The sequence below is a fragment of the Bos grunniens genome, chromosome 7 (genome assembly GCF_055505025.1).
Source record: "Bos grunniens cultivar Pamir isolate PY7600 chromosome 7, Bosgru_T2T1.0, whole genome shotgun sequence".
Taxonomy (NCBI): domain Eukaryota; kingdom Metazoa; phylum Chordata; class Mammalia; order Artiodactyla; family Bovidae; genus Bos; species Bos grunniens.
The window spans coordinates 55,685,757-55,707,549 of record NC_141171.1 but is presented as its reverse complement, the minus strand read 5'-3'; the positions used below and the strand labels follow the sequence as shown (position 1 = coordinate 55,707,549).

At 39.0% G+C, this 21,793-nt stretch overlaps 1 long non-coding RNA gene across 37 annotated transcripts in view; it reads right to left on the bottom strand.

Moving 5' to 3' along the window:
* The window catches only part of LOC147369591 (uncharacterized), a 676,540-nt gene that overhangs the window by 567,257 nt on the left and 87,490 nt on the right, over positions 1-21,793 (bottom strand). For 7 of the 37 annotated variants that reach the window (XR_015168543.1, XR_015168512.1, XR_015168542.1 and 4 more), the window contains one exon: positions 10,018-10,041. The exons of 29 other annotated variants lie outside the window; for them this stretch is intronic. This is a non-coding gene — a long non-coding RNA (uncharacterized LOC147369591). Of the gene's footprint in view, positions 1-10,017; positions 10,042-18,129; positions 18,413-21,793 lie in introns of those variants that run through there. One more of the 37 variants, XR_015168532.1, reaches the window with a different exon arrangement.

Genomic DNA, 21,793 nt, shown 5'->3' with positions numbered 1-21,793 from the left:
TGCTCAGGCCCAAATTTGTAAGGATTCTTTTTTTTTTTATTTTATTTTATTTTTAAACTTTACATAATTGTATTAGTTTTGCCAAATATCAAAATGAATCCATCACAGGTATACATGTGCTCCCCATCCTGAACCCTCCTCCCTCCTCCCTCCCCACACCATCCCTCTGGGTCGTCCCAGTGCACTAGCCCCAAGCATCCAGTATCGTGCATTGAACCTGGACTGGCATCTCATTTCATACATGATATTTTACATGTTTCAATGCCATTCTCCCAAATCTTCCCACCCTCTCCCTCTCCCACAGAGTCCATAAGACTGTTCCATACATCAGCATCACTTTATTAAAGTTTCATGACTTAACACCCTGGGGTCTAAAAGTTAATTGATTTTTTTTTTCTATCCACCATGGGTAAAACAGATTATGAGAAATGTTTAAGGAGATCCTCCCAACACTAATCCCTAGCCTAAGGAAAGGTTCCTAGGGAGTGTGAACCATTGAAGGGAATCACTGACTAGTTCACTCTTTTGTGTGCAATGTGTGTGACAGTGAATTCAGCTCGTGAGCATCAGGCAGCTCTGATGACTAGCTGATGCCCCACTATGGTTATAAAAGTATCTGCCCCAACTCTATTCCACTCCTTGCTTGGTGAAAATGCTGAGGAGGAAAATGGGCCAGCTGCCAACTCTACAACTCCTCCAAATGACAAGAACGGAAATTCTTTTTTTAAGCACAGTGAAATTTACTAAACACAGTGAGGTTTACTAAAGTTCACCGTGTCAAACATTTGAGGTTAGTGCCTGCATCTTATCTGTCTTGATGTCTAACAGGGAGTGAAAATACCCAACATGATTGATGATCAATAAATGATGAAAGAAGGGCAGTTGAAAACAGGCAGGAAGAAATAAATAAAGGTAACAGACAATCAAGGAGGCAAAAATAAAGGAAGATGGAAAGAAAGGGATGATTAAAGGAAAAAGGTGAGACTGAAGTGGAGAGAGAAAAAGGAGAAAATGAGGAAAAGAATAATAAAAGAATAGTAAGTTAAACTGCAGAATGAGAGAAATCACTAGACCTTGGAATCAGATATACTTCATTCTAATTATTTCCTCATCTAAAACTGGAGACTAATACTATCACTTTGCAAAATTTTGTGAATAGGGAAAGTAAGTTATTTTAAGGCCCTACGTATGTCTCACTCTGGTCAGGGTACCACTTTTCTCTCTGGTCCCCATTTTTCCTCAAGGAGTCCTAGCTCCCATTTATGAAATCTTTGGGCTATTAGAGGGAGGTTGTCCAAAGAGATTGAAATCAAAGACAAATATAAAAAAAAAAAAAATCAAAGACAGAGACAGTCATCAACCATGGATAATCCACAATTCAGTGAACTAAGGGGAAGTAGGAATGAACTGACACATTAATACTTGAAAACTTTCCCCTGTGTCATATTATAAGAGGTAGAAACGTGGTAAATGTTCAGTCAAAGGAAGCTATTCTTATTCATCAAGACAGGATGGACCCAGTGCCCAATTAAATGATAATGTAATGACTGAAGAACACTAAAGCAACATGAATAACTGTTACTGTCTTCTTCAAAGGCAGAGGGACCTTTACCCACACACATGGCTCCCAAGGTAAGGCATGATGCCACACACACACACACGCACGCGCACACACACACACACACACACACACAGAGTAAGCAATTATATAGTACTTAACGTAAACAAAGTCTCTGGAATGAGCAGTGAAGACTTCTCAGCAAGTTCAAAATGGCTTCAGAGAACAAGGACAGATGTCTCAGTGTGCGTCCCAGTAGTAAGTCATAAGCTAACACTGTAAATATTACCTGGTAGTAAATATTACTACCAAGCAGATTTGACATTCACACCAAACCCTGGGTGGAGTCCATCTGCCTCTCCAGGTGACCATGAAAAGTAATACACCTGCATGCATACTTCATACTCCTGCAGAGTAATACAAAGGAGAGCCAAAGAAGAAATGAGAATGCTCGGTTTAGATGACAACTCTTGTAAAAATTCAAAGAAGATAACACCTGACATGACCTGAAATCATTAGAATAGGCACTGGAGAAAGTGATTCAGATGCATTCATTCCAAAAATATCTCTTTAATCAAGCCCTGTACCAAGCAAGCATGATGGATAGAAAGTTAATATGTGGCACAGATTTCCTTCTAAAGTCTAGTGGTGGACTACAAAATAAACAAACAACTGTAATAGAATAACATATATACTGCATGATATTAATAAGTACCTGTATAACAAGCCCTGAGGCAGTAGCATGAAGTTGGTGTGTGGAAGCATGGTTTGGTTCCTTATTAAATAAAGGAAACATGTGGGGAGAGAATCTTGCAGAGAAACCATAGTCATGACATGGGCATGCATGTGGGGAAGAACATAGCTACTGAGACCAGTGATCACTCTGAAATAAAATTGCATAGAACAAAACATACACATACCACACTTAAATGCAAAGGAGTGCATATATAACTGATAAAATTTGAATAAGCTCTGTGACTTGTAACCAAGGTCAAATACTTGGCTTTGACATTATAGTATAATCATACATGATGCTAATGTTGGGAAAGACTTGGTAAAGGGTCATAGATACTCTCTGTACATTTCTTAGAAACTTGCTTAGAATACATAATTACTTCAAAATATAGAGTTCTTTCTTTGAAGTAAATTGAAACTTTCAGTCTAGACATGATGGTATAGACCCATTTTACTCTGTTCCTCCCCACTAAGTACAATGACAAACCCTGAAAATGGATCCAGAGACAAGAGAGATAGACGTCTGAATGGTGTTAAGACAGGGAGCTGGTTTGGGACCTCAGGACTGGAGAAACAGCACAGTGGGAAGGCTTCCTGGCTTCCCCACCCAGCAGAAGGCCACACAAACCTGGCATTTCTCAATCCCCGATTTAGCAACAGAAGGCAGCTCATGTAAGCTCATTCCTCCCCTGGATCCATCCTTGACAACATCAGGCAAGCCTGACACAAATGGCATGAAGGATCCATTAAGAGTTTCACCAAAAATAAGGATCCAGGAAAAGCACTCTCCTCTTCCCGGCCAAGACTCCCTCTTTTGCCACATGCAAGTGACAAGAGGAATGAGCAAAGAGAGATGCAGCTGCTCAGGCGGAGCAGTCAGTTGTCCCTGTGGTCCCTAAACTCTCCTCCACCTTCCAGAGACATCAGAGCAGGCAACTCTGGCAGGAAAATAAGAACCAGTCACAGTAAGATGGCAAATAAGTACATGATAAAATACTCAGCAAAATTAGCCATCAGGGACATGAATATCAAACCCTAATGAAATATACCTGTATTACTATCAGAATGTATAAGTAAAAAAAAAAAAGAAGTGACAATATCAAAAGCTGGCAAGGCTGTAGGGAACAAACACTTACACACTGATATTAATAGGAGGTAAAATGGTACAACCACTCTGGAAAACAGTTTGTTAAGTTCTTATGAAACAGAGCATGCAACTACCATAGGATCTAACAATTGCATGCCAAAAGTCATTCATTCAGAGAAGTAAAACCTATGTTTTCACAAAAGATAAACATGAATACAGCTTTATTCGTAATAGCCTAAATCTGGAATCAGTCTGTATATCCTTCAACAGGTCAACTATTAAACTATGGTATATCCAAGCTACAACAATCAAATAAAAAAATAAGGTGTGTCCAAATTGGTAGCAAAGAGTTAAAACTGTCATTATATATAGATGATATGATTCTATAAATAGAAAGCTATAGACTTCACACAAAATCTATTAGAACTGATCAACAAATCCAGCATGCTAGCAGGATACAAGATTAACATACAGAAATTTGTTGCATTTCTTTATAATATCAATGAAATATGAGAAATGGAAAGTTTAAAAAAAATCCCTTTTAAAATCACATTAAAAAAAATACTTAGGAATAAATCCAATCAAAAGGTGAAAGACTTCTATGTTGAGAACTATAAGATATTGATAAAGGAAACCAAAAATGATTCAAAAGTATGCTATGTTCTTGGACTGAAAGAGTTAATATTGCTAAAATGGTCATACTGTCCAAACTAATATAAATTGCCTGGAAAATCCCATGGACCGAGGAGCCTGGTGGGCTGCAGTCCATGAGGTCGCTAAGAGTTGGACACGACTGAGCGACTTCACTTTCACTTTCACTTATCAAATTAGGGCTCCCCGGGTGGCTCAGATGGTAAAGAATCCATCTGCAATGTAGGAGACCCAGGTTCAATCTCTAGGTCAGGAAGATCCTATGAAGAAGGGAATGGCAACCAACTCCAGTATTCTTGCCTGGGAAATCCCACAGACAGAGGAGCCTGGCAGGCTACAGTCCATGGGGTTGCAAAGAGTCATACAGGACTGAGTGACCAGCACTTTCACTTCTATCAAAATACCCGTGACATTTTTCACAGAAGTAGAATGAAGAATCCTAAAATTTATATGAAAGAATAAAAGATCTTGTGTTGCCAAAGCGATTCTGAGGAAAAAAGATCAAAGCTGGAGGCATTACCCTTCAAGACTTCAGACAATACTACAAAGCTACAATCATTAAAATAGAGTGGTATTGGCACAAAAGTAGGCGTATGGATCAATGGCACAGAATAGAGAGCCTAGAAGCAAACACATACACCTATGGCCAGTTAATCTTCGGCAAAGGAGGCAAGAAAATACAAAGGGAAAAGGACGGTCTCTCAGGCAAATTGTGTTGGGAAAGCTAAACAGCAACAAGTAGTCAATGAAGTCAGAACATTTCTTCACATCATACACAAAAATAAACTTAAACTGGTTTAAAGACTTAAATATAAGACTAGATGCCATAACATTCTTAGAAGAGAACATAAGCAAAACATTCTCTAACGTAAATCATAGCAATATTCGCTCCCAAGGCAATAGAAATAAAAGCAAAAATAACCAAATGGAACCTAATCAAACATAGAAGCTTTTGTACAGCATAGGAAGTCATCAACAAAAGAAAAGACACCATATGGGATGGAAGAAAATATTTGCAAACAATTTGATTGGCAGGGCTTAGTTTCTAAAATATACAAACAAGTCATACAATGCAGTACCAAAACAAGCAACCCAATCAACAAAATGGATGGCAGACATAAACACACAGTTCTCCAAAGAAGACATCCAGATGGCCAACAGACACATGAAAGGATGCTCAACATCACTAATTATTAGAGAAATGAGGCGTCATCTCACTCCTGTCAGAATGGCCATCAGCAAAAAGTCTGTAAATAATAAACAGTGCAGAGGGTGTGAGGAAAAAGGATCCCTCCTACACTGTTTGTGGGAAGCAAATTGGTAGAAGCACTAGGGAGAAGAGTATGGAGGCTACTTTTAAAACTAAGAGTTGCCATATGATCCTGCAATACCACTCCTGGGTATATACCCAGAGAAAACCATAATTCAAAAAGACACACGCAACTCTATGTTCATAGCAACACTATTTGCAATAGCCAAGACACAGAAGCCACCTAAATATCCACTGACAGATGAATGGATAAAGATGTGATACATACATACAATGACATATTACTCAGCCAATAAAAAGGATGAAATATCATTTGTAGCAATGTGGATGGGCTTATAGATTATCATTCTTCATACTAAGTGAAGTAAACCAAACAGAGAAAGATAAACATCATATGATATCATTTGTAAGCTGAATCTGAAAAAAAAATATACAAAAAGATTTTAAAAAGGCAACATTATGAAACAGGAATGCAGGATCCCCCCTCAAAATTCCCTTCACTGTTATTTTAACAGTGTTAACAGGAGGGAATTAAATATACGCATTTGTTAAATTTGTTACAGTCATCAGAATGATCAATTTATTTTTATGTTTATTGTGTATTTTTAAAAACTGCATGTCCATCTATAAGTATCTTTTGTGTGTGTGTGTGTTTTATTTTTTTAATTTTATTTTTTAACTTTACAATATTGGTTTTGCCATATATCAAAATGAATCTGCCACAGGTATACATGTGTTCCCCATCCTGAACCCTCCTCCTTCCCCATACCATCCCTCTGGGTCGTCCCAGTGCACCAGCCTCAAGCATCCAGTATCGTGCATCAAACCTGGACTGGTTACTCATTTCATATATGATATTATACATGTTTCAATGCCATTCTCCCAAATCATCCCACCCTCTCCCTCTCCCACAGAGTCCAAAAGTATAAGTATCTTAAAAATAATTTCAATTTAAAAAGTCAATGCAAGACCCATCATTATAGAATTGAAAGGAACTCATATGAGAATTTTCAAATATGCTGCCCTTGTCCCAATCTCTCATAAGCTTCACAAGGTGAGATGATCCTGAATGACTGTATGAATAGTGGCTTTCTTTTGACTTTTCTACTCCCAGCTATTTGAGTTACAATAGATCTGCCCAACAAACAGACCTACAAACACTCTGTGGTTCTAGTCCTCTGTAAACAGACTGGAGAGGTCATAAGGGTGAAGAATGTCGATTTTCTTCTACTTGATATATAAATTTCAGAAACAAGATTTTTTGAAGTTTAGCATTGTCTGGCAAGAAAGTTGATTGCTATGTGGTCTATGAAATAGAAAGATGACAGAAAATCTAAACATAGAATTTGTATCAGTAGGCTACTTTTATCCCACTCAGAAGTCCCTACTTCATGATCCTGCCTCTCCCTTCTCTTTTGTCTTTCCTCCCTTACCTTCAGCCTCACCCCTTTATGTCTGCATCTCTGGTCTCATCTTATCCCAGACTCTTTGCTTGTTCTGTTCTAACCTCTGCTCCCACTTTATAAATCCCTGATGTTGTAGTTGTTCAGTGACCAAGTCATGTCTCACTCTTTGCTACCCCATGGACTTTTCTGCTATTTGTAAAGCCTCCTCAGACAACCACTTTGCCTTCTTGCATTTCTTCTTGGGGATGGTTTTGGTCAGTGCCTCCTGTACAATATTACGAACTTCTCTGTCCATAGTTCTTCAGGCACTCTGTTTACAAGATCTAATCCCTTGAATCTAATCATCACCTCCACTGTCACCTCTGACACCCTGAAGATGCTGCTGTATTCCTCAGGGTCTGTGCATTTACTGTTTCCTCAGCCTGGGTATCTCTTCCCTAGTTATCAGCATAGCCTGCTCCTTTTCTTCAAATCTCCACTCAAAATCACCTTATCAAAGAGACCTCCCCTAAGAACACTAAATAAAGCAGCACTAGCTCTCCCCATTCACCTAGGCTCCCCTGAACCTGCTTGGTTTCCCTTCACAACAAATGTAATATCAGACATCCTATAACTTTCCCAGCCTCTGCCTACTAGAATATATGCTTCCCAGGTGGCGCAGTGGTAAAGATTTGTCTAACAATGCAGGAGACACAGGTTCGATCCCTGCATCAGGAAGATCCTTGGAGGAGGAAACAGCAATCCACTCCAGTATTCTTGCCTGAAGAATCCAATGGACAGAGGAGCCTGGTGGGCTGCAGTCCATGGGGTCGCAGAGAGTTGGACACAACTAAGCAAGTGAACATTTACACACTAGAATATATACTCCTTGAGGTCAGGGACTGGGTTCACTGCTGTTTCCCAGTATATGGGACAGTGTCAGGCCCAGCAATGACATTACTAAGTTTGTGCTTGATAAACTTCGTATAAATATCATTCCCTTCTCTTTGCCAGAACTGTTACACACACAAGTAGTTATGTCTATAGGTTGTATGCAGCACATAGAATTAGTGGGAAAGGGCTTGAGATTTTAGCATCATCTGGTAATTCACAAGATGTTTGTGCAAACCTGTCTGTCTGAATCAGGTGTGACTCCTGTCAATGATCCACCTGCGTGCATGGTATGAAGGACATCAGACAGTGAGTAAACTTTGCGAAGACACCTGTCTTTCACATCACAATGCTAAATTTACAAAGTGGTGTTATATTAATTTGCATTATCCTAGACCCATGAGCACAAGAGGACGGGATGTGCAGATAGCTGCATGGGCGGCTACATCCATAACAAAACCAAGCTGAGGGCAACAATCCTTTGTACAGTTTGATGATAATTTTGGATTTTTCTCTCTTGCATTTTATCACAAAGTGAAATGTGTCCTGTTTATGATTCTTAACTCCTCATGCCACCTATATTCAATCTGCATCCCTCTTTATACCTTTGTGATACAAATCATTTTCTCTTCCTCTCTCGTCCCTTCTAAGAAGCTAAAAAAGAAGAGAAAACTCTTTTCCCTCGCACCACTTGCCTTGCCACTCACCACTTAGCATTTTTTCTTCTTTTCCAGTCCTAGAAGTTCAGGAAAGATACAGCTGCTGCTGTTACATTGGCTTTTGCACCTCTGCTCCCCAACATTCCCTATATTTCAGTTTCTTCTTCCTGTTAAGTTTACTACTCTACTCTATCTTCTTTTTTTTTTTATTCAGGAAATATTATTTTATATTCTGCAACCTCCTATTCCAGGAGATATTTGTGAATATTATTGAGATTATCAGATGCCCAGGATGTGAAACATGAAGACGTTCCAAAGGTATTCTCTTGGCTAATACACATGTATCCCCTGGGGAAGATTTTTCCTATCCAGTTGCTTCTCTTGTGCCTTCAAAGGACAAATGGAATGAGTTGAACCTAGACCTTAGAAGCAGCACCTGCTACTGATAATGAAGTAGGATTTTGTCCCAAATGATGTTAGCACTGATCATAGTTCCTAGGTAGGTTCTTGACTCCTTGGCCTCAACACAAAGACAGTGAATAGGACACTAAAGTTGGGAACAGAGAAGAGAGTTAACTCAGAGACTTAACAAATCATCTGAAGTTGCTTTTGGATTTCAGCCTCTGAACCAATGGTAATCTATCACAGGGAACAATTCATATTTCTAATAATTTTAAAGCTAAGTGGCAGCCATGTTTCTAGGTTGCCTTATCTTGGGCATTTTCTTAAGTTGCTTGTGTGCTAAGTCGCTTCAGTTGCGTCCAACTCTTTGCAACCCCGTGGACTGTAGCCCACCATGCTCCTTTGTCCATGGGATTCTCCAGGAAAGAATACTAGAGTGGGTGCCATGTCCTCCTCCAAGGGATCTTCCCAACCCACGTACTGAACCAGTATCTCTTATGTCTCCTGCATTGGCAGGCAAGTTCTCTACCATTAGTGCCATGTGGGAAGCCTCTTTCTTAAGTTCCATGTCTAAATAACCCAGGTTAGAACTGCTTCACGTTTTCTCTTGTTACTTAACATTGGGGGCAACTTTCCTCAGTACCATGTGTACAAATAAGTCTCTCCAAAAGTAAAGTAACAAGAGAAAATGTGAAGCAGTCCTAACCTGGGTTATTTAGCTATTCCAGAGAAAGTGTTTTGGGGCCTGGCGTGGTTTGCTTTCTCCACTTACTGGGACCAGAAAGAACCAGCGCTTAAAGCCAGATCTCAACCAGCATTCTGCCTCAGCAAAGGGCAGACCTGTGCTGATGCCTGTCCACAGTGCTTTCTAAAAGGTTGGGCCCAAGTAAGAAAGTGTCAGCTTGGAGTCACTTGCTCACTCATCAGCCACTGGCTAATATAATTCATGCATCTGCATTGGGGAAAATGGCTGTGGTCCCCAAATGCCAAATCAACAACATTTAGGCCAATTTGCTGACTCTCGGCTTTTAGTATCTGCAAGAAAGACAGTCAGTCCTGGGTGGCCAAATGGGCAAGAGGCTTTTAAAAAGATTTACATATAAAAGGATCAGACAAAAGCATTTAAAATGACAAAATGCTCTAAGAAAAAGGAGATCAGGTCCTAGAATCAGGAAGAAGTCCGTGCAAAGTTTAGCCAATCTAAAGGGAAACTGAAGACTTTGTTGTTCAGTAGAGAGAGAGCAAGGGGAATAGTGGGTGGGATGAGGTTATGCAGGTAGGCAGGGCACTGCTGAGCACCATGGTGGGTGGGAGAAAGATAAACTGTGCTCCAAGTGTGACCAGAAGCCGTGGAAGGAATAAGCAGGACAAAAACTTACCCATTTTTACAGATAAAATATTTGCTGTAAAGGAAATTAACACATATCACCAAGTTATAATGTATAGCACATGCATTATTTTATTAAAGCCTGATCACCTTGATGGTACATTGAAAAGAAAAGCCTAGGTAACTTTAGTTATACGTTGATTATTTAGATATAAGGGCATTTAAATAGCATCCTCAATTTAAAACTGAAAGAACAGATGCTCTCAGACAAATTAAGCAACTAGCCCCAAGTTACTAAGTGGAACTTCATTTCCCTAAATTCTTAATATTGACAAACTCTGTTGATATCATTTCCAGTCAACAACAAGTTCATTGGGGATCTCATCCAATCTCGTCTGTAGAGTGATGATTCTAAAGGTTTACCTCTAGGACAGATCTGTCATAACTTAGGTAATGGCATTTAATGTAGGGATTCAGTTTCAGTTCACTTGCTCAGTCATGTCCAATTATTGCGACCCCATGGACTAAAGCACACCAGGATTCTCTGTCCATCACCAACTCCCGGAATTTACTCAAACTCATGTTCATTGACTCAGTGATGCCATCCAACCATCTCATCCTCTGTCATCCCCTTCTCCTCCCACCTTCAATCTTTCCCAGCATCAGGGACTTTTCCAAGGAGTCAGTTCTTCCAATCAAGTGGCCAAAGTATTGGAGCTTCAGCTTCAGCATCAGTCCTTTAATGTATATTCAGGACTGACTTTCTTTAGGATTGACTGGCTTGATCTCCTTGCAGTCCAAGGGACTCTCAAGAGTCTTCTTCAACACCACAGTTCAAAAGCATCAATTCTTTAGTGCTCAGTTTTCTTTATGGTCCAACTCTCACATCCATACATGACCACTAGAAAAACCATAGCTTTGACTAAATGGACCTTTATTGGCAAAGTAACGTTTCTGCTTTTTAATATGCTATCTGGGTTGGTCCTAACTTGTTCCAAGGACCAAGTGTCTCTTAATTTCATGGCTGCAGTCACCATCAGCAGTGATTTTGGAGCCCAAAAAATAAAGTCTGTCACTGTTTCCACTGTTTCCCCATCTATTTCCCATGAAGTGATGGGACCAGATGCCATGATCTTCATTTTCTGAATGTTGAGCTTTAAGCCAACTTTTTCACTCTCCTCTTTCACTTTCATCAAGAGCCTCTTTAGTTCTTCGCTTTCTGTGAAAGGGTGGTATCTGCATATCTGAAGTTATTAATATTTCTCCCAGCAATCTTGAATCCAGCTTGTGCTTCATCCAGCCCAACATTTCTTATGATGTATTCTGCATATAAGTTAAATAAGCAGGGTGACAATATACAGCCTTAACATACTCCTTTCCCTATTTGGAACCAGTCTGTTTTTCCATGTCCAGTTCTAACTGTTGCTTCTTGAATGTAGGGGTAGCCATTGAGATACGCAATAAAATCTTTCAGGGGAGGTTCTGAAAAGTGATTTCCACTCTGATAAAAAGAGGGATGTATTGGGTTAGCCAAAAAGTTTGTTGAAGACAATTTTCTAGCCCACCTCATTCTTTCTTTAATATTGCTGGATAAGGATATGATGGTGACTGTCCTGTCATCCTCACCAGCACATGAGGGATGATGCAATAGAAAGATGATGCTGGATCTTCGATGAGCTCTCCACAATCATTGTTCTGCAGAATGTTTACTACATAAGAGAATATCAAATACCCATTGTTTAAGTCTGTTTTGCTTGGTTAGTCTGTCACTTTGTACCTGAATGCAACCTAGACACTGGCCATCATAGTGATTAATCAGAGCCTGTGATCTAGCCAATCCAACTTTCTCACTATTCAGCATTGTTATTGTACAATTTATTTATTGAGGCACATCCAAGAAGTTTAAGTGCCTGTAATACTCAAAATCTGCTATGGAGTAAATAACCTCCAAGTGACTTTTTTCCTGCTTTCATTCAATTAACACTGAGCATGTGTTACATGCCAGGAATTATTATAAGCTTTGAGGATACAGCAGCAGTGAACTAAATAGGAAACCATTCTTACATTCATGGAATTTATACATTCTATTAGGGGAAGACCATCATGCATGGTTTGGGTTTCTAGAACTCACTAACACACCATTCTCCTCTCTCTGATCGCTTAATTGCTACCCTTAGAAGGAAGGGCCAGGTGACTGATCTGATCAAGATCTGGACAATGTCTTTATGAGCAGAACTGACACTCCTTCTTGGCCAAAACATTTCACTCACAGGGCAACAGATATTCTATTCTCATATCATCCAAGCTTGAAGAAATTTGTGTTGTTACAGAGGCAACCCTGTTACTCATGGACATGAATTCGAGAAAACTTCAAGAGATAGTGGAGGGCAGAGGAGCCTGGCATGTTGCAGTCCATGGAGTCACAGAGACTCAGACATGACTTAGAGATAGAACAACAACAGAGGCAACACAAATGGTGTGGATTTCAAAGTCACCTCACAGAGGAAAATTGTCCTACAGAGTCAGACAAAGTGCACTTGGCATGAGAGAGAAACAAGCTTTATTATGTTTGACCACTAAGATTCTGTGGTTGATTCTAACTGTCTATTCCAGTGTAGTACAGTGTCAGATAATGCATTTGGCTATAACTCTCTTTCTGAATACTATAATTTTCTCAAATAAACACAGTTTATATAAGTATTTTTACATTTTCAGCTATATTTAGAATTTATTCCCTCTCAACAGCAGGCACCATTTTAATTTCAGTGTATGATACACAGACACACACATATTGAACAAAGCACAGTCAGACTTTTATTCCTATCAGTCACTGGTCATAATTTCCCTCTAAATACATTCTCTTCTGCTCTGTAAATCATAAGGTAACAATTATAAAAATTCATAGAATTTTTTTATACAGGGAACTGGGGAGAGACATATTTTAAAAAGCTAGACTAAATTTGTCATTTAGAACAGAAATTGGAATCAGATGAAATAGTGAATTTCATTCATTTGCAATAGAACAATGATTGACTCCCTACAATTTTTTTTTCTGTGTTTTTGAATATGACCCTCTGAATATCCCAGGAAGCTAAGTGCCCATCTGTCATCCCAGGAGATTACTCTGTTGTGAACAATGTTCTTTTACAGCTGTTTTCTGAGACATTCACTCTATAATTTTTTCACTCCTAATCATTTACCACTGTAGTCTTTTTACAAGATTTCAAGTACCAAATTCATCATGTTCTAACATATTTTTGAAAGGATTATTAGATTAACTCTCATAAGGCACATTTGATATTACTATTTTTTATATGCTGATAACCAGAATCTCCTCCTATCTCCATGAGGTCTTTAGGGAAAGGCCCCTTGATTGCAAGAACTGGATAAATTTTCCTTAAATGCTCTTCTGAAGTTTCTTCAGTAAGCTGTCCCTGTGGGAGCCTATGTATGGACTGTGACTTCATGAACATAGGGAGTGCCTGTATCACCCATTGCTGTATCTCCAGGACTTAGCTGAGTGTTGTACACAGCCCACCTCAGCTCCCTCCAACTGATTATTTACATAAATCCCCAGGTGGCAGAATTGGTGAAAACCTGCCTGCCAATTCAGGAAACCTATGAGACTCAGGTTCGCTTCCTGGGTCAGGAAGATCCCCTGAAGGAGGGCATAGCCACCCATTCTAGCATTCTTGCCTGGAGAATCCCATGGACAGAGGAGCCTGGCAGGATACACTCCATAGGGAAGTGAAGAGTTGGACACAACTGGAGTGACTTAGCATATGTGCATGCTGTAGACACACACAGTACCTCTCAACTATTTTAAGTGAATTAAAAAAGATGAACTAACATAAATTTCAGGCATCTAAGTTGGAAATTCACTGCCATTCATTTGACTTTATGCATTCTGCCCCCATTTTCCAAAATTAGTAGCATTTTTAAAAGTAAAAATTTAAATAAGAATCATGTCCCACATCCCTAGATAGATTACGATATAAAAGACATCATAAATGATAAAGAAAATCCCGATTTATCTACATATCTTGATTCATTTTCACCTTCATGACTTTTGGGGGGGCTGTGCTGGGTCTTCGTTGCTGTGTGTGGGCTTTCTCTAGTTGCAGCAAGTGGGGGGGTACTCTTTACTTACAGTTCACGAGCTTCTCATTGTGGTGGCTTCTATTATTGTGAAGCATGGGCTCTAGAGCACACACGCTTCAGTAGCTGTGGCACATGGGCCCAGCTGCCCCCTGGCATGTGGGATCCTCCCAGATCAGGGATGAAACCAATGTCCCCTGCATTGGCAGGCTGACTGCAAACCAACGGACCACCAGGGAAGTCCTCCTGCTTTTTTTTATTTTTGCTATTTTAAATCTTAGCCCAGATACTGGAATTAGTAGGCAATCTGTGTGTTGCTTCTATTGACTGTTTCTCCTTATATTTTGTTGACTTTTATGGTGTCTGCTAGTTTTTGATTGTATACTAGACATATATGATACATATTATAAATGATACATTGTAGATCTTTTGGATTATTTGTGTCCATCTGAAGAGTGAAGTTTTGTTATAACAGATAATTAGATGATGAAACACCTTTATCCAAAATAGCTTAGGCTTTATTGCTGCTACTGCTAAGTCGCTTCAGTCATGTCCAACTCTGTGCGACCTCTGAGACGGCAGCCCACCAGGCTCCCCCATCCCTGGGATTCTCCAGGCAAGAACACTGGAGTGGGTTGCCATTTCCTCCTCCAGTGCATGAAAGTGAAAAGTGAAAGTGAAGTAGCTCAGTGGTGTCCAACTCTGAGCGACCCCATAGACTGCAGCCCACCAGGCTATTCCGTCCATGGAATTTTCCAGGCAAGAGTACTGGAGTGGGGTGCCATTGCCTTCTCCTTCTTCTTCAGGCTTTATTAGTGAAGGTCTATTTTGGATTTTCCCTTAATCCTGGGGCATAGACCTTAGTTCTGTTGTGTTGTTCTTATTCCTAAAGTATGACCCTTTGGGGATTTTACTCAAAAGCTGCAAGTGTTTATTGATCTATTCAACTTGAAAAAGGAGTGAACCCCCAACTCTTTCCAACACTAGAAAGCTGTTTAATTTTTAGTTCTTGTAGCCTTTCATGTTTTAAATTTCTGGGAGCCTCATCCCATGCACGTACACATTAGGAATATATTAAAATTGAGGGGAAAACATATGCAGATTTGGAAGCTTCCACCCTCTGTGACTTTCCTCTTTCACTGGATTCCTGTTTCAATTTCTAGCCATTCTGCCACTAGGGTAAAACAATTTAAATTACTGGGTTTAAACAAATGGATTGAAACTAGCATATTTTCTTTGTTTTGAACATTTTATTCCCTCAAGTTTCTGCCTATGTTCGGTCATTTTTCTATGCTTTCAAATAACTAATATAAATATATGATAGACATATAGTATGACATTTATAATTGTTAATAATAGAACTTAGTCTACTGAAGTCTACACCATTATTCAAAGCAAGAGTCACTATAAAAACTTTCAAAAGAAATGCCTTAAATATAAAACTGAAACCAAAATACATAAAAATAAGAGACACACACCAAATGAATAGACACTGAATCTAATAAAATTTTTCTATCCACCTACAAGTTTATAAGAAGAAAAATAAGATAAGCCAAACCATGAGGGAACTGGTAAATTCATAATGTGCAACATTCTACAAAATGTGATCTAACTTTTCCAACAAATCAATGGCATAAAAATAGAATGAGGGCTTATAGGATAAAAGAGACTAAGGACACATAACAATCAAATGTTATAACTGGTCCTGGTCTATAGTTTGATTTTTAAAAGTAACACTAAAATAATATTTTTGAGAGAGAAATTTGAATATGGACGGGGAATTAGATGACCCTAGTAAATTATTGTTATCCTTCCATGTAACAATGGCATGGTGGTGATATTAGCATAATTTTCTCAGTTAGAAATGTGTCCTGAAATATTTAGTAGTAAAATGATACCACATCTGAAATATGTTTCAAAATTTAATAGGAAAAATTAGTAGGGAGTGGAAACATGAAACAGCATTGGGTAAAGGTTGAAATTTGTTATTTTTTATTTCTTGTTTTACTGTTTCAGGTATCTTTGCCACTTTTTATTAAATATAGTTCAAAATAATACTTGCATAAGGGTAGATTCAAGCCAGAAATGGAAATAAAGTAGTATGTATGTCCCTCTCCTACCATTAAAAGTGATGAGAACAATTTTTCTAATAAGTAAGATTAGATTTCTCAGCCAAGCCCTCTGGACAACTACGAAAAAATGAACTGACACTAGCAAGAAAGACAAAATATCCCTTCGAATGGCCCTTCAATTCCTTTTAGTTTCTCTTTGTCTCTATGAACCAGCATTTTTCTCTAATTTTTCCATGAGCCGTACACCTAATATGTACACCTAAGTGTATACAGGGAGAAGGCTGTAGAAGATGGGACTAGATCTCTCTGATACTTACTTCACACTCTGGACCCACAGATACCTCCTATGTTGAGTTGCTTGAGACATACAACACAATTCTTGTATTTCTGAGTGACTGTACAGAAGACAGCTGACTTGAGGAGTTCTTTCGAACCACAGAGATTTTGGATCAATAAGAAATAGTATTTTGTAATATTAAACCAATGATATTTGAAGGTGGTGTTGTTATTGTTACTGACTGGCCTATGAGCTCAGACTAACTCAGTAAGGGGATAGAAATGCCAATAATTTTATGTATAAGATGATCAAAACCGGGGTGTCTTAATATTGTCCACTATAGTATAATTTACTAATGATAACCATTTATTAGTTCTTATGTGTTAGGAACTCTGTTTTACAAGAATTATTGTGCTCATTATATGAATTGCATTCATAAAAACATAAAAGGAAGGTTTTAAATTTTATACACAAGAAAATTGAGGCTCAAAGTTAATAAATAATTTTCCTATGATCATGTAGCTAAGAGATCAGGGAGCCAGAATTGTAGGTGAGGTTTGCCTGATTTGAAGCCTGTGCTCTGAGCCACTGTACTTTGAGGGCATTGTATCCTTCAGTGAACTTGGTTAAAAAAAAAAATACAAGTCCACATTTTATTCGGCATGAGTTGAATACAATAAATAAATACATTCTGATCCAGGAAGTGAAGAGGACATTTTGAGGAAATCAATTGGGTGAGGGAATCCCACAAATAACAAGTTTTTTCTCCTCCACCACCAGTTCTATTCCCAGTTTTTTAAAGTATGTTTTTAAATCATTCATAACATGTTAGAGGTAGCTGATGTACCTTATATACTTAGCATTGCCAAGTATACCTTGCTCTTAAAGTGCTTATATTAATAGTTTAGACAAGCAATATGTGTGTGAAGGTGGGAAGGTGCTTATGGTGCTTACAACTATTTGTTGAATACTAGAGGAGCCTGGGGGAGAAGGCAATGGCAACCCACTCCAGTGCTCTTGCCTGGAAAATCCCATGGACGGAGGAGTCTGGTGGGCTGCAGTCCATGGGGTCTCGAAGAGTCGGACACGACTGAGCAACTTCACTTTCACTTTTCACTTTCATGCATTGGAGAAGGAAATGGCAACCCACTCCAGTGTTCTTGCCTGGAGAATCCCAGGGACGGGGGAGCCTGGTGGGCTGCTGTCTGTGGGGTCGCACAGAGTCGGACATGACTGAAGCGACTTAGCAGCAGCAGAGGAGCTTGGTGGGCTACAGTCCATGGGGTTGCAACAAGTCGGACATGACTGAGCAGCTAAGTATAGCACACAGCACAGCATAGGTATTACAGTAATAAAGTAATGGCAAATATTTATGGAACACTTGATAATGAACCAGGCAAGGTTTTCACATACTACCTCATCTCTAAAAGACAAGTAGAGCCATGACACAGTACTGTTGTTCTCCACATTTCATCAGATGAGGAACATGGAACTCACGGAGGTTAAACAACGTGTCCAAGGTTACAGATGAACCGATCTAAATACTAATCTAAGTCCAGACTTCAAGTTCTCACTACTAGACCCTCTGTCTTCACTGGTGTCCCTCCTGCTTCTCTCTTCCACGTAAACCAATGGCAATTTTTTTTTTTAAAGGAGAAATATTTCAGTAGAAGTTGGTTCTGATAAAAACCACAGAAGTTCTTCATTTATGCCTGTTTTGAAAGTTATCTTTTTCTGAAAAAGTCATTCCTTGGCATTTTCTCTTTGGTCAAATTCATGGCTTCTTCTAAAAATTCTTAAAACTATGTCTGGGTTTCCAGAAGCATCTCAGTGGAAATGAACAAATTTTAATAATTCAGGTTCCCATATGATGGAGAGAATTTGGGGCTCCTCTTACAACCAGGTTGCAAGACCAAGACCTTTATCAACACTGACAGTACCTCCCACTCAATGTGAGCTTAGGCCAAGACCTTCTTCAGCATCTGTTGTCCAATTCTGAACTTTAAAAAGATCATTTGAAAGCAGGGATAAAAGACTTAAACATAATATCTACAAATCATAATATCTTAGACTTAAAATACACTTTATGTTTCATCTAGTCCAACTCTCTCACTTCTCTCATTTCACAAGCGACCAATCTGGGAAGAGGGGATTTATGACCAAACTTTGAATTGCAAATAAACACCTTTTTTTTTTTCTCCCTGAAACACAGTCTAGCGTTCTTTCTATCTCATCACAAGAGAGGGGTGGGGAGATGGACTGTTTAAAGAGAGCCAAGCCAGTAAAGTGAAATTTCTATATTACACCATTCTTACTAGTAGAGGGCTGAAGAATAGCTAGTGAGCTTCAGTGTAAGCACTGGAGGACTTCAAACAGGAAAAAAAATACTTTAGTTATTCAGGATGAATAAATTCCAGAGATGTAATGTATAGCACGGTAAATATTTAATAATATTGTATTGTATACAAAGTGTATTTAATAATACTGTACTGTATACTTGACATTTGCTAAGAGAGTTGATCTTAAGTGTTCTCATCACACACACACACAATTATAACTATGTGAGGAGATGGGAGTGTTAATTAGCTTGACTGGTGTAATCATTTCACAATGTACACATATATCAAGGCAACATGTTGTATACTTCAAATACATACAAGTTTTATAAGTCAAGTATACCTCAACAAAGAGCAAGGGTAAAAAAGAAAAGTACACTGAGTCTACACACGCCAAAAAAAGCCTTCTATCACAAGTAGTTAAATAAGAGACTAGGTAAGGAAAAGAGCTAAAGAGTCTGAAAAATTCCAGTTATTTCCACCAATCTAAAATGACATATTTTTATTTGCAACCATAATCAACAATCATTCCTTTCCTCATATTTATGTAGTGCTCTTGACCGACCCTATCACTTTTCAGTTTAGCAAACAGCACAGAACAGATTGCTGTTGTTGTCCAGTTGCTAAGTCGTGTCTGACTCTTGCGACCCCATGGACTGCAGCACACCATGCTTCCCTGCCCTTCACTGTCTCTTGGAGTTTGCTCAAACATGACCACTGAGTCAGTGATGCCATCCAACTGTCTCATCCTCTGTTTCCTACTTCTCTTGCCTTCAACCCTGCCCTCAAGAAACCCAAGTTTTTTAAAAGTATATAAATCAACAATAAATGCACATTTTGATGTTATAAAGGATATAACAGGCCAATGGGAAAGTACATGATTAGGGTTCAATAATATAAAGAGTCATCAAGCAAGTTCTTTGGGCTGGGATCCAAAAGATACAAACTTGATAACTAGAAGAGTCAGAGCAAATGGTTCAAGGAAGAATGAACAGCAAGTGCAAGCAAAGAGGCAACTTGTATCCATAAAGAATACAGAGTTTGGCAGACTTCCCTAGTGGTTCAGTGGTTAAGACTTCCTCTTCCACTACAGAGGATACAGGTTCAATCCCCAGGTGGGGAGCCAAGAACCCCCCACACATGCCTCACAGCCAAAAAATAACAGAATAAAAACAATAGAAGCAATATTTTAACACATTCAATAAAGACTTTAAAAATGGTCCACACTGAAAAGTCTTTAAATATATATATATATATGTTTTCATGGGCAGATAAGCAAGAAAATAATTTTCCTCTGGACTCACCAATTTCTGGCATCCTCAGACTGCTTTTTCCATTTCCCTACCATGATGTGCTTAAGTATCTAAATTTTCTTTTTTTCCCCTTGAATTTCTTTAGTGCTTTTACGTAGATGACCATCTGGCACAACTTAAGAACTCTAAGGAGATTCTAATCTTTTAATAATCACCAGAGACAGTCTCTGTAAACATTTAATTCCAGTACTTCTATACTGATCAATCTGATTTCTGACACAGGCAAACAGCCAACATCTCTGTGTGCACAGATAGATGGAAAAGAAATGTCTAATATCTTACCCTATGGAGAGTCTCTCCAGTAATTCCCTGACCACCACACCCATGGGACAAAAAGAATAAGAACTGCATGGTTTCGGTGCTGTGTTGACAGGACACACTGATTGGCATGGTTAGTGTGTACTGTCAGTATGTCAGCTTTGATTCTTTACTCTGGCAGGCATACAACTACTATGCATGGGCCTTTTCTAGGTACCACACAGATTTATGGATCAAAACTAAAATCATGGTTGCTGTTTTCCTCTAAGATGATAACACTTTTCTTCTCTGAGGGTAGAGAATGGACTTCAGAGCTATTCATAGCAACCTATATTTTTCCTCTTTATCATATATGTTAATGGTAATATAATATCCTTGTGCATAATTATTTAAGATTCTTCACTGAAAGTTAACTTCTGCAGGAAATACCTGGCAGGTTTGCCCTGCTCGTCACTTTATTAAGCATCTTTCACAGTGGGTAATACATAAAGGAGCCAATCAAATCTTGTATATCAGTCAGTTCAGCCACTCAGTCATGTCTGATTCCTTGCAACCCCATGGACTGCAGCATGCCAGGTTTCCCTATCCATCACCAACTTCCAGAGCTTGCTCAAACCCATGTCCATTGAGTCGGTGATGCCATCCAACCATCTCATCCTGTCGTCCCCTTCTCCTCCTGCCTCAATCGTTCCCACCTATCTATGCACACAGAGATGTTGGCTGTTTGCCTGTGTCAGAAACCAGATTGATCAGTATAGAAGTACTGGAATTAAATGTTTACAGAGACTGTCTCTGGTGATTATTAAAAGATTAGAATCTCCTTAGAGTTCTTAAGTTGTGCCAGATGGTCATCTACATAAAAGCGCTAAAGAAATTCAAGGGGAAAAAAAGAAAATTTAGACACTTAAGCAGCATCAGGGTCTTTTCCAATGAGTCAGTTTTTTGCATCAGGTGACCAAAGTATTGGAACTTTAGCCTCAGCATCAGTCCTTCCAATGATTCTTTTTTTTTTTTAATTTTATTTTATTTTTAAACTTTACAATATTGTATTAGTTTTGCCAAATATCGAAATGAATCCACCACAGGTATACCTGTGTTCCCCATCCTGAACCCTCCTCCCTCCTCCCTCCCCATACCCTCCCTCTGGGTCGTCCCAGTTCACCAGCCCCAAGCATCCAGTATCCTGCATCAAACCTGGACTGGCGACTCGTTTCATACATGATATTATACATGTTTCAATGCCATTCTCCCAAATCTCCCCACCCTCTCCCTCTCCCACAGAGTCCATAAGACTGATCTATACATCAGTGTCTCTTTTGCTGTCTCATAACCAGGGTTATTAATACCATCTTTCTAAATTCCATATATATGCGTTAGTATACTGTATTGGTGTTTTTCTTTCTGGCTTACTTCACTCTGTATAATAGGCTCCAGTTTCATCCACCTCATTAGAACTGATTCAAATGTAGGATTA